Here is a 15,352-nt window from a genome sequence, read left to right on the forward strand (position 1 = left end):
GGCAGTCCTCAAGGACCTGATTTTTTCAGACCGGGAAAGAGCAGGCCGGAGTACCTCGGGAATTGGAAGCGCCCGGATCGCCCCTGGCCAACATTTTCCAGGTGTGGTCCCCCATACTGGAAAGAAGAATCAAACCCAAAAAAGATGCAGAGTGTGTCACAAGAGGGGTATACGGAAGGACACCACCATTTAATGTGACACTTGCCCCGATCATCCGGGCCTCTGCGTTATCGATTGCTTCAGGGAGTATCACACTTCCATGGAGTACTAAATTTTTATAATTTCCAACAGTCCCCTAGAAAACATAAAAAACTATGGCTCTCAGACTTTGGAGACATGGAAACAATTTTTTCCCCCCAAATATATTAGTTTTAGTGCAGGCATCCTCAAACTGCAGCCCTCCAGATTTTGTAAAACTATAACTCCCAGCATGCCCAGACAACCTACAGCCATCAGCAGGGCATGGTGGGAATTGTAGTTTTACAACATCTGGAGGGCCGCAGTTTGAGGATGCCTGCTTAGTGTCTCCAAAGTCTGAGAGCCATACATATTGGGCATCGCCGCGTCCGTAAAAATCTTCTCTATATAAATAACATTTAACCCAACCCCCCCCCCCCCCCTCCCCCCCGGATGAACAGCATTAAAAAAAAAAAAGTGTTAAAAAAGCAATTTTTTGTCACCTAACATCGCAAAAATTGTAATAGCGAGCGATCAAAATGTCATATGCACCCCCAATTAGTGCCAATAAAACCGCCATCTCATCCCGCAAAAAATGAGCCCCTACATTAGAGTCGCCCATAAAAAAAAAAAAAACTGTAGCTCCCAGTCTATGGAGATACAAAAATATATATTTTTTGTTCCTAAAATGAAAATATAGTGTAAAATCTAAATACATTTTAAAATGGAGACATATTAGGTATCGCCGCGTAAGAATCTGCCCTATAAAAATCACATTTGACCAAACCATGAACAGCATTAAAAATATAAAATAAAAACGGTGCCAAAACGCCCATTTTTTGGCAAATTTTTCATTTGAATCCTTTTTTTCCAGTAATGAAGCAAGGGTTAACAGCCAAACAAAACTAAATATTTATTGCCCTGATTCTGTAGTTTGCAGAAACACCCCATATGTGGTCGTACATGGCTATATAGCCACACGGCAGGGCATAGAACGAAGGGAACGCCATATGGTTTCTGGAAGGCAGATTTTGATGAACTGGTTTATTTACACCATGTCCCATTAGAAGCCCCCCCTAATGTAGCCTAGACTAGAAACTCCAAAAAAGTGACCCCATCTAAGAAACTACACCCCTCAAGGTATTCAAAAGTCACTTTACAAACTTTGTTAACCCTTTAGGTGTTCCACAAAACTAAATAGCGAATGTAGAAACAATTTTAGAATTTGAATTTTTTGTTACCTTGCCTCAAAAAAGTGTAATATAGAGCAACCAAAAATCATATTTACCCTAAAATAGTCCCAAAACAACAACCACCTTGTCCCGTAGTTTCCTAGATGGGGTCACTTTTATGGAGTTTCTACTCTAGGGGTGCATCAGGGGGCTTGAAAGGCTACATGGTGTAAATAAACCAGTCCAGCAAAATCTGCCTTCCAAAAACCATATGGCGTTCCCCTTCTTCTATGTCCTGCCGTTTAGCCAAATAGTAGTTTACGACCACATATGGGGTGTTTCTGCAAACTACAGAATCAGGGCAACCCATATTGAGTTTTGTTTGGCTGTTAACCGATTTTTTCCAGTAATAAAGTAAGGGTTAAAATGGAAAATTTTCGAAAGAATAGAAATTCCAAATTTTTTTCTCCATCTGCCATTAACTCTTGTGGAACACCTAAAGGGTTAACAAAGTTTATAAACCCCGTTTTGAATACCTTGAGGGATGTACTTTCTTAGATGGGGTCACTTTTTTGGAATTTCTATTCTAGGGGTGCAACGGGGGGCTTGAAATGGGACATGGTATAAACAAAACCAGTCCTGCAAAATCTGCCTTCCAAAACCCATATGGCGTTTCCCTCCTTCTATGTCCTCCCATTTGGCCAAACAGTAGTTTAGGACCACATATGGGGTGTTTTTGCAAACTACAGAATCAGGGAAACCCATATTGAGTTTTGTTTGGCAGTTAACCCTTGCTTTATTACTGGAAAAAATGGGTTAAAATGGAAAATTATCCAAAAAATAGAAATTCCAAAATTGTTTCTCCATCTGCCATTAACTCTTGTGGAACACCTAAAGGGTTAACAAAGTTTGTAAACCCAGTTTTGAATACTTTGAGGGGTGTACTTTCTTAGATGGAGTCACTGTTTTGGAATTTCTATTCTAGGGGTGCAACGGGGGCTTGAAATGGGACATGGTATAAACAAAACCAGTCCTGAAAAATCTGCCTTGCAAAAACCATATGGCGTTCCCCTCCTTCTATGTCCTCCCGTTTGGCCAAACAGTAGTTTAAGACCACATATGGGGTGTTTCTGCAAACTACAGAATCAGGGCAACCCATATTGAGTTTTGTTTGGCAGTTAACCCTTGCTTTGTTCCTGGAAAAAATTGATTATATTGGAAAATTTTCCCAAAAATCGAAATTCTTAAATTTTATGTCCATTTGCCATGAAGTCTTGTGGAAGACCTAAAGGGTTAACAAAGTTTGTAAAATCAGTTTTGAATACCTTGAGGGGTGTAGTTTCTAAAATGGGGTCATTTTTAGGTGGTTTCTATTACATAAGCCTCACAAAGTGACTTCAGACCTGAACTGGTCCATAAAAAGTTGGATTTGGAAAATTTCGGAAAAATTTCAAGATTTGCTTCAAACTTCTAAGCTATGTAACATCCCCAAAAAATAAAATGACATTCCCAAAATAATACAAACATGAAGTAGACATATGGGGAATGTAAAGTCATCACAATTTTGGGGGGTATTACTATGTATTACAGAAGTAGAGAAACTGAAACTTTGAAATTTGCAAATTTTTCCAAATTTTTGGTAAATTTGGTATTTTTTTATGTAAAAATTTTAGCAGTGTCATGAAGTACAAAATGTGATGAAAAAACTATCTCAGAACGGCCTGGGTAAGTAAAAGCGTTTTAAAGTTATCAGCACTTAAAGTGACACTGGTCAGATTTGCAAAAAATGGCCAAGTCCTTAAGGTGAAATAGGGCTGAGTCCTTAAGGGGTTAAAGCAAAGAAGTATAATATTCTTGAATGGCCAAGTCAGTTACCTGATCTGAACCCAATAGAGCATTTCACTTGTTAAAGACTAAACTTCAGGCAGAAAGTGCCACAAACAAACAGCAACTGAAAACCACTGCAGTAAAGGCCTGCCAGAGAAATAAAAAGGGGGAAACACAGCGTCTGGTAATGTCCATGAGTTTAAGACTTCAGGTAGTCATTGCCAACAAAGGGTTTTTAACCAAGTATAAAAAATTTACATTTTAGAAACAATTATTTAACCACTTAAGGACCACAGGTTTATACCCCCCTAGTGACCAGGCCCTTTTTTACAAATCGGCACTTCACAACTTTAACGGTTTATTGCTCGGTCATGCAACTTAGCACCCAAATGAATTTTACCTCCTTTTCTTCTCACAAATACAGCTTTCTTTTGGTGGTATTTGATTGCTGCTGAGATTTTTCGTTTTTCTGATATTAATCAAAATAGACCGCAATTTTCGCAAAAAAAGTGTATGTTTAACTTTACCTGGTAAAATTGTTCAAATATAATTACATTTCTATACAAGTTTGTGTCAGAATTTATTGTGCTACATGTCTTTGATAAAAAAAAAAATCCAATAAGTGTATATTTATTGGTTTGCGCAAAAGTTATATCGTTTACAAACTATGGTACAAAAATGTAAATTTCCGCATTTTGAAGCAGCTCTGACTTTCTGAGCACCTGTCATGTTTCTTGAGGTGCTAGAATGCCAGGATAGTATAAATACACCCCAAATGATCCCATTTTAGAAAGAAGACACCCCAAAGTATTCGCGGAGGGGCATGGTGAGTTCATGTATGATTTAATTTTTTTTCACAAGTTAGCAGAAAATGACACTTTCTGAGAAAAAAAATAAATAATAAAGTTTCCATTTCTGCTAACTTCTGGCAAAAAAAAAAAAAATCTCCCACGGACTCGCTATGCCCCTCAGTGAATACCTTGGGGTGTCTACTTTCTGAAATGGGGTCATTTGTGGGGTGTGTTTACTGTTCTGGCATTTTGGGCGGGGCTAAATTGTGAGCAACCCTGTAAAGCCTAAAGGTACTCGTTGGACTTTCGGCCCTTTACGCACCTAGGCTGCAAAAAAGTGTCACACATGTGGTGTCGCCATACTCAGAAGAAGTAGGGCAATGTGTTTTGGGGTGTATTTTTACATATACCCATGCTGTGTGAGAGAAATATCTCTGTAAATTGACAACTTTGTATAAAAAAAAATGGAAAAAGTTGTCATTTACAGATGGGTTTGTTGTGTTTTTTCAGCCTAATGTTGGCTTGTCTCCCTGATAGTGACAGCTCTTTGGATCTCATCTTGAGAGTTGACAGCAACAGATTCCAAATGCAAATACTTGAAAATGAACTCTGGAACTTTTATCTGCTCATTGTAATTGGGATAATGAGGGAATAACACACACCTGGCCATGGAACAGCTGAGAAGCCAATTATCCTATTATTTTTGGTCCCTTAACAAGTGGGAGGAAAATATGCAAACTGTTGTAATTCCTACACTGTTCACCTGATTTGGATGTAAATACCCTCAAATTAAAGCTGACAGTCTGCAGTTAAAGCACATCTTGTTCGTTTCATTTCAAATCCATTGTGGTGCTGCATAGAGCCAAAAATGTTAGAATTGTGTCGATGTCCCAATATTTATGGACCTGACTGTATATATATATATTTATATAACCATTGATATAAATATATATAGATATAGTAGAGTTTATAGAATGTTCACGCAAAATCTCGAGTCTCACGAGATGAAGCCAATAGGCGTCATTGAGGCGTGAGAGCAGTGGCGTACCTACCATATAGGCAGACCACGCAGCTGCTATGGGGCCCGTGAGGAAGAGGGGCCCGCAGTGGAGGAGAGGCCCCGCCCCCTAATTGCTCCGGTCTATCTTTCAAAAGCTAAAGGACCTTTGATGATGTCATCACAGGTCCTGTAAGGGAACTGCACAGTGTAAAGTGTAGTTCCCAGGTTAGAACAGCCAGGACCTGTGATGACATCATCTTCAGCATCACAGGTCCTGCAGGATCTAGCAAAGGAACTGCACCAAAAATGGTGTAGTTCCTAGGTTTTAAAGGTACATCTGCCAGGACCTGTGATGACATCATCACAGGTCCTTCAACCCCTAACAGCAAGTATTAGAAGTTCACAATCAGCTCTGCATTGATCCATACAGACTGGAATGGAGTGGTAAGAGGAGGTCCTCCACTTCTTGTCATTTACCCCCCCCCCCCCATGCCCTGTTTTTACTGATTGCACACTCATACTTCAGACAGGTACAGTGACCACTACCTCATGTACCTCCCACACAGTGACCATAATGCATAACTGACCACATATTTCTATAAACAATGCATCTACAGTATTATACCTTGTATGCCTCACATCTATATATATATATACACACACACTGCATATATTAAACAGTATTATAGATGCAATATATACAGATATATAATATATATTGCAGTGTACTGATATGTGAGGTACGAGGTATAATATATGCAGTGTGTATAGATATATAGTATATACAGCAGTGTACTGATATGTTAGGTACGAGGTATAATAGATGAAGTGTGTACAGGTATATTGTATATACAGTATTGGATTGATATGTGAGGTACGAGCTGTAATTTATACCTCACATATCAGTACACTGCTGTATATACTATATATCTGTACACACTGCATCTATTATACCTAGTACCTCACATATCAGTACACTGCAATATATACAATATATCTGTACACACTGCATCTATTATACCTCGTACCTCACATTACACTACTGTATATACTATATAGCTGTACAGACTGCATATAATATACCCTGTACTGCACATATCAATACACTGCTGTATATACTATATACCTGTACACACTGCATATATTATACCATGTTCCTCACATATCAGTACACTGCTGTATACACTATACAGCTGTACACACTGCATATATTATACCTCTTTTGTCTGCCAGGCCTGTTTTGTAATCCCAATCCGGCCCTGATGGCATAAATTATAAAACGCAGTGGCAAACATAGTTCATGGAACAAAGAGAGAGGCCTGGAATGGGTAGTGGGAGGGGCTATAAAAGGGGAATGGGGGCCCAATTTAGATTCTTGCTATGGGGCCCAGTGATTTCTATGTACGCCCCTGCGTGAGAGCGCCGCCGTCCTGACGCCTATCGGCGTTAGTGTGATGGGAAGTGGTTAACAAAGTATTCGTTTAAGGGTGTGCACACTTATGCAACCATATTATTTTATTTTTATATTTTTTCTTCCCTCTACCTAAAAGATTTCAGTTTGTTTTTCAAATGAGTTGTACAGCTTTTAGGTCACATTAAAGGTGGAAAAAGTTCTGAAATGATTTATCTTTGTCTAATTTTTTCACAGAAACCTGACATTTTAACAGGAGTGTATAAACTTACTGCACCTGTGAACTACGTGCGCTGTATTATTACGGCGGCGACCAAAAGGACTATAAACTGCGTATTGAACAATAAAATAATTTATTTAACAAATACAAGTCTACATTCTATAAACTCTACTATATCTATATTAGGGCTGCACGATATATCGCAAAAGTAATCGAATCGCGATAATCGGCAAATGCGATTTGGCGATTCGGCCGACCCGAAAATGCCGCGATTATATATGAAGGGGGCCCCTATTGATAAAAAGTCCTCTGTCCTATTGATAACAGGTCCAGCCTCTGTACTTACTTTCACGATGAATGCACTGCAGCGACGAGCGGGAGCGAGCGAGGCAGCCGGCCGGCGCGTGACTGACATCACTTAGTCACGCTCCTGCTTCCTGAATTAAGTGGGAGGAGCGTGACAGTGACGTCAGTCACGCGCCGGCCGGCTCGCTCTCTGCCGCTCTCTGCACTGCAGTGCATTCATAGTAAAAGTACAGAGGCTGGCCATTTTATGATAGAGCGGCGCCCAGGGATCTAAGTGCACTTACTATTATTCCTGGGCGCCGCTCCGTTCGTCCGATGTGGCATCCGGTATTTTCAGCATTTAGAGGAAGGAGGAGGAGACGCCAGTGTCTCTCCTTCTCCCTGACAGCAGCGCTGTCCAATCACAGCGCAGAGCTCAGAGCCAGGGAGAAAAAAAAACTCCCTGGCTCTGAGCTCTGAGCTGTGATTGGACAGCGCTGCTGTCATGGAGACAGAGAGACACTGGCGTCTCCTCCTCCTTGCTCTGAATGTTGAAAATACCGGGGGCCACAGCGGACGAACGGAGCGGCGCCCAGGAATAATAGTAAGTGCACTTAGATCCCTGGGCGCCGCTCTATGCATCCTGCTACTAAGTTCATATTCTTTGGACCTATGAAAGGTCATCTTTAATTACATTCATTGGTGGCGCAGTGCGCCCCCCCCCAGAGCCTCCCCCCCCCATTATCACTGGCCACAAGTCCCCTCCCCCTCCCCTTCCCCATTGTTATATGGTGGCCACAGCGTCCCATCCCCTCCAGTGGTGGCAGTGGCAGATTACACTGCTGGGGCTCAGATCGTTACCATGGCAGCCAGGACGCTACTGAAGCCCTGGCTGCCATGTTCAGCTCCCTGCTGCTGTGTGCACAAAGCCCAGGGCAGCAGGGAGACATGTGAGATCCTATTCACCCTGATAGAGATCTATCAGGGTGAATAGCACAAGGGTGTAAAAAGATCCAGGTTCTAGTCCCTAAGGGAAGAAATGGTTATTAAAAAAAGTTTCAAAAAACACCAAAATACTAAAAGTTTAAATGGCCCCCTTCCCAGTTTTACATAAAAAATTTACAAACAATAAAGAATAAACATATTACATATAGCCACGTCCGAAAAAGTGTGAGCTATTAATATTACAAAATATTTCCGCTTGGTGAAGGCAGTAACAGAAAAAAAAACTCTAAACCACGCAATTCGCCATTTTTAGTCACCTTGTCCCCCAGAAGATGTCCCTGGATGTGAGAGGTATGTGGTGCTGTATTCTCCTATATGTAGACCTGGCTCACTACTGGGACCTGCGTCTCATCTTCTCAAAGTCCTTTTTTTAAAATTATCACTATATTACTATTTTCAATTTGGCGACTAAAAAATGTAATTTAGCTCCTAAATTTTTTAGTTTAGGAGCCAATGGCTCCTGGTCATTTTTTTGTTTGTCTGGAGCACTGGTTATGTGCGCAGTTTAGGACACATGAAGGGACACATAGGGCCATGAGGGGGACCAGCATAAGATGCTATATGTGTGTCTTATGCTGGCCCCCCTCGTGGCCCCATGTGTCATAGCACACATCCCCTATAACAGTGCCATCCACAGGTCCCCCATAACAGTGCCCTCCACAGGTCCCCCATAACAGTGCCCTCCACAGGTCCCCCATAACAGTGCCCTCCGCAGGTCCCCCATAACAGTGTCCTCCGCAGGTCCCCCATAATAGTGTCCTCCGCAGTTCCCCCATAACAGTGTCCTCCACAGATCCCCCACATAACAGCGTCATCCACAGATCCCCCACATAACAGCGTCATCCACAGATCCCCCACATAACAGCGTCATCCACAGATCCCCCACATAACAGCGCCATCCACAGATCCCCCACATAACAGCGCCATCCACAGATCCCCCATAACTATGTCATACCCAGCCGCGTCAGCGGCTCATATGGGAAAATCCAAGCAAATAGACCTCTAGCACAATTCCCTTAAAATATCGCATCGCACATCGTTATTGCAATTTTTAGGGCCCTAATCGCAATCGCACAAAATTCCCATATCGTGCAGCCCTAATCTATATATATTTATATCAATGGTTATATAAATATATATATCTACAGTCAGGTCCATAAATATTCGGATATCGACACAATTCTAACATTTTTGGCTCTATGCAGCACCACAATAGATTTGAAATGAAACAAACAAGATGTGCTTTAACTGCAGACTGTCAGCTTTAATTTGAGAGTATTTACATCCAAATCAGGTGAACAGTGTAGGAATTACAACAGTTTGCATATGTTCCTCCCACTTGTTAAGGGACCAAAAGTAATGGGACAACTGGCTTCTCAGCTGTTCCATGGCCAGGTGTGTGTTATTCCCTCATTATCCCAATTACAATGAGCAGATAAAAGGTCCAGAGTTCATTTCAAGTGTGCCATTTGCATTTGGAATCTGTTGCTGTCAACTCTCAAGATGAGATCCAAAGAGCTGTCACTATCAGTGAAACAAGCCATCATTATGCTGAAAAAACACAACAAACCCATCAGAGAGATAGCAAAAACATTAGGCGTGGCCAAAACAACTGTTTGGAACATTCTTTAAAAGTAGAAACACACGGGTGAGCTCAGCAACACCAAAAGACCCGGAAGACCGTGGAAAACAACTGTGGTGGATGACAGAAGAATTCTTTCCCTGGTGAAGAAAAGGTAGGTATATGTGTGTCAAAGTCAACAATCAAGAGAAGACTTCACCAGAGTGAATACAGAGGGTTCACCACAAGATGTAAACCATTGGTGAGCCTCAAAAACAGGAAGGCCAGATTACAGTTTGCCAAACGACATCTAAAAAAGCCTTCACAGTTCTGGAACAACATCCTATGGACAGATGAGACCAAGATCAACTTGTACCAGAGTGATGGGAATAGAAGAGTATGTAGAAGAAAAGGAACTGCTCATGATCCTAAGCATACCACCTCATCAGTGAAGCATGGTGGTGGTAGTGTCATGGTGTGGGCATTAGTGGCTGCCAATGGAACTGGTTCTCTTGTATTTATTGATGATGTGACTGCTGACAAAAGCAGTCACCGGACCTGAACCCAATCGAGATGGTTTGGGGTGAGCTGGACCGCAGAGTGAAGGCAAAAGGGCCAACAAGTGCTAAGCATCTCTGGGAACTCCTTCAAGACTGTTGGAAGACCATTTCAGGGGACTACCTCTTGAAGCTCATCAAGAGAATGCCAAGAGTGTGCAAAGCAGTAATCAAAGCAAAAGGTGGCTACTTTGAAGAACCTAGAATATGACATATTTTCAGTTGTTTCACACTTGTTTGTTATGTATATAATTTCACATGTGTTAATTCATAGTTTTGATGCCTTCAGTGTGAATCTACAATTTTCATAGTCATGAAAATAAAGAAAACTCTTTGAATGAGAAGGTGTGTCCAAACTTTTGGTCTGTACTGTATATATATATATATATATATATATATATACATATAGACATACACCGCAGTACAGTAACAACACTACAATACAGCTAAACTACATACACCTAAACTGCTCTAACACGACACAATCTACTATACAATCCCAATTCCACCCCAAAAACTATCTAAATATCACACTTTCATACACACATATTAGCAGCGCCCACCCACCTGGCTATAAACTGTCCCTATGGTGAAAACAATGGGATAAACAATATTGTTATATGGTAGTGGCACTGCAAGGGTTAACACAGGGTTATGGCTAATGCAGGGGTTTAGGCAGGGTTAATTATTTCAGGGGAGCAGGGGTTAATGCAGGGGTAATCAATGCAGTGAGGGACTGCAGCGGCAATATATTGGTGGCAGTGGGAATAATGCAGGGGTATGGCTAGGTGGGCAGATATGCGAATATTGCAGGGGTATATGGGTTAATGATTAAGGCATGGATATAATACTGGGGTAATTTGGGGGTTAATAATCAGGGGTATAATGTAGGGCCGTGGGAAAGGATCAGGGAAATGTAGGGGTTAATATAGGTAATGCTTGTTGGTCCAGGGGGTAAAGGGTTACTCAGCCAGTCCAGGGGTTAATTGCTCATCCTCCAGGGTTAATGCTCGTCGTTCTGGGGTTGATTGTCCCTTGGATGTTCGTTTCCTTAGGGGTTAATTCTCACTTAGGGCTGCTCTTTTCCCCTGAGTGCAGCACAGCTTGGTTATTTAAACCCAGCGGCGCTCGCTCCTGAGCATCCCGCGCTGCAGGCGTGTGCGCAAACCTGCAGCCAAGTACACGTGGGCTGGCGCACCACCTCCTGTGAAGTGAGCGCAAACCTCCAGTCCTCTAATTACAGTGCCAGAGGTATGTGGCATACAGGGGCAGGGGAACTCTTTGTTCCCCTGTCTTTGTAATGTAAAACATCTCCGATCTAATTTAATCAGTTTCTATGAGGAGGTAAGTACTAGACTTGACAGCGGCGAATCAATGGATGTCGTGTATCTGGACTTCTCCAAAGCATTTGACACTGTACCTCATAAAAGGTTAGTTTATAAAATTAGAATGCTCGGACTCTGAGAAAACGTCTGTAAGTGGGTAAGTAACTGGCTCAATGATAAAAAACAGAGGGTGGTTATTAACGGTACACACTCAGATTGGGTCACTGTCACTAGTGGGGTACCTCAGGGGTCAGTATTAGGCCCTATTCTCTTCAATATATTTATTAATGATCTTGTAGAAGGCTTGCATAGTAAAATATCAATTTTCGCAGATGACACTAAACTGTGTAAAGTAATTAACACTGAAGAGGACAGTATACTACTACAGAGGGATCTGGATAGATTGGAGGCTTGGGCAGATAAGTGGCAGATGAGGTTTAACACTGAGAAATGTAAAGTTATGCACATGGGAAGGAATAATGCAAGTCACCCGTACATACTAAATGGTAAAACACTCGGTAACACTGACATGGAAAAGGATCTAGGAATTTTAATAAACAGCAAACTAAGCTGCAAAAAACAGTGTCAGGCAGCGGCTGCCAAGGCCAATAAGATAATGGGTTGCATCAAAAGGGGCATAGATGCCCGTGATGAGAACATATTCCTACTACTTTACAAATCACTGGTCAGACCCCACATGGAGTACTGTGTACAGTTCTGGGCTCCTGTAAACAAGGCAGACATAGCAGAGCTGGAGAGGGTCCAGAGGAGGGCAACTAAAGTAATAACTGGAATGGGGCAACTACAGTACCCTGAAAGATTATCAAAATTAGGGTTATTCACGTTAGAAAAAAGACGACTGAGGGGAGATCTAATTACTATGTATAAATATATCAGGGGGCAGTACAGAGATCTATCCCATCATCTATTTATCCCCAGGACTGTGACTGTGACGAGGGGACATCCTCTGCGTTTGGAGGAAAGAAGGTTTCTACACAAACATAGAAAAGGGTTCTTTACGGTAAGAGCAGTGAGACTATGGAACTCTCTGCCTGAGGAGGTGGTGATGGTGAGTACAATAAAGGAATTCAAGAGGGGCCTGGATGTATTTCTGGAGTGTAATAATATTACAGGCTATAGCTACTAGAGAGGGGTCGTTGATCCAGGGAGTTATTCTGATTGCCTGATTGGAGTCGGGAAGGAATTTTTTATTCCCCTAAAGTGAGGAAAATTGGCTTCTACCTCACAGGGTTTTTTTGCCTTCCTCTGGATCAACTTGTAGGATGACAGGCCGAACTGGATGGACAAATGTCTTTTTTCGGCCTTATGTACTATGTACTATGTTATATATCACTGACCCTGTCAATAATCAATAGAAAAGCCTCTATTGGCTATTATGGCAATCAAACGCTTCCTATAATTGCAGACCAGCTTTTTGGCATGTCTCCACTAGTGATGAGCGGGAGGTGCCATATTCGATTTCGCGATATTTAACGAATATTCGATTGAATATTCGGCTTATATTCGTCAAAATCGAATATTCGTCATTATTCAATTTATCTCGAATAATATGCGATTAAATTTTTCATATTAATTGGCTAATATGTGTATTTTACAAATATTCGCTGTATTGCTATAACTTAGTTTTTTAGAATATTACGAATATTCTAAATGCGAAGTTATAGCAAAATATCGAATATTTGTAAAATACACATAATTTAGCTAATATAGTGCTATAATCTTTTTTTTATATATTCAAATTTTTTTGTCTCTTCTGAACTTCATTTTTGGAAAAAATTGACACTATAAAAAAAATTATACAGCACTATATTAGCTAAATTGCAGTCTATATGTGTATATTACGAATATTTGCTATATTGCTATAACTTAGATTTTTTGAATATTACGAATATTCAAAAAAATGAAGTTGTAGCAATATAGCGAATATTCATAATATACACATATAGACTGCAATTTAGCTAATATAGTGCTGTAGTATTTTTTTTTAATAGTGTCAATTTTTTCCAAAAATGAAGTTCAGAAGAGACAAAAAAATTAGACTATAAAAAAATGATTATAGCACTATATTAGCTAAATTGCAGTCTATATGTGTATTTTATGAATATTCTCTATATTTCAATAACTTTGTTTTTTTGAATATTCGTAATATACACATATAGACTGCAATTTAGCTAATATAGTGCTGTACATAAAGAGGAAAATTATAAATCAGTAATGAGAATCGTTACTGATTTATAATTTCCCTCTTTATGTAGGATAGTTTATGTTATGCGACAAATAGGCAATTACATATGCGAGTGAATCGAGTCACATAAGGGCTGTATGCTATTGGGTTGGCTTGGTCGAATAGACGAAGATAGAGAATAGGGATGAGCAAAATATTCGTACGAATATTACAACTTCGTAAATTCACGAATATTTTGAATATATTAAAATATATTCGTTATAACGAATATTCGTTTTTTTTCCATCTGAACCCATTAGTCATATTAGTAATTTACTTTAATATCACTAAATTAGTGCTAGTAATTTAGTATTTTGTGATAGTAAAAATTACTACTATCACTAATGGGTTGGCTTGGTAGAATTGTCGAATATAGCGCTATATTCTCTATCTTCGTCTATTCGACCAAGCCAACCCAATAGCATACAGCCCTTATGCGACCCGATTCACTCGCATATTTAATTGCCGATTTATTGCATAACATAAACTATATTACATAAAGAGGAAAATTATAAATCAGTAACGATTCTCATTACTGATTTATAATTTTCCTCTTTATGTAAGATAGTTTATGTTATGCGATAAATCGGCAATTAAACATGCGAGTGAATCGCGTCGGATAAGGGCTGTATGCTATTGGGTTGACTTGGTCGAATAGACGAAGATAGAGAATATAGCGCTATATTCGCTATATTCAACATTCAACAATTCTACCAAGCCAACAGTTACTTACGGTTGGCTTGGTAGAATTGTTGAATATAGCGAATATAGCGCAATATTCTCTATCTTCGTCTATTCGACCAAGCCAACCCAATAGCATACAGCCCTTATGCGACCCGATTCACTCGCATATGTAATTGCCTATTTGTCGCATAACATAAACTATCCTACATAAAGAGGGAAATTATAAATCAGTAACGATTCTCATTACTGATTTATAGTTTTCCTCTTTATGTACAGCACTATATTACCTAAATTGCAGTCTATATGTGTATATTACGAATATTCGAAAAAACAAAGTTATTGCAATATAGCGAATATTCATAAAATACACATATAGACTGCAATTTAGCCAATATAGTGCTATAATCTTTTTTTTTATAGTCAAATTTTTTTGGCTCTTCTGATCTTCATTTTTGGAAAAAATTGACACTATTAAAAAAAAATATTACAGCACTATATTAGCTAAATTGCAGTCTATATGTGTATATTACGAATATTCGCTATATTGCTACAACTTCGTTTTTTTGAATATTCGTCATATTGCAAAAGCTCATCTGGACAATAATTATGGGCAGCACTGTATGCATCTCTATATATCCATATGCTGGACCCACACAATTATACTGGGCCATACAAATATATACACAGGGAATATATGTATATACTATGTAAAATATATCACCACTGGCCATTCAGGGCTAATATATATTTATATATGAATATTTTAATGGATATATATACACTGCTCAAAAAAATAAAGGGAACACAAAAATAACACATCCTAGATCTGAATTAATTAAATATTCTTCTGAAATACTTTGTTCTTTACATAGTTGAATGTGCTGACAACAAAATCACACAAAAATAAAAAAAATGGAAATCAAATTTTTCAACCCATGGAGGTCTGGATTTGGAGTCACACTCAAAATTAAAGTGGAAAAACACACTACAGGCTGACCCAATTTTGATGTAATGTCCTTAAAACAAGTCAAAATTAGGCTCAGTAGTGTGTGTGGCTTCCACGTGCCTGTAGGACCTCCCTACAACGCCTGT

This window comes from Bufo bufo, chromosome 5 (assembly GCF_905171765.1).
Source record: "Bufo bufo chromosome 5, aBufBuf1.1, whole genome shotgun sequence".
In the NCBI taxonomy this organism is placed as follows: Eukaryota; Metazoa; Chordata; class Amphibia; order Anura; family Bufonidae; genus Bufo; species Bufo bufo.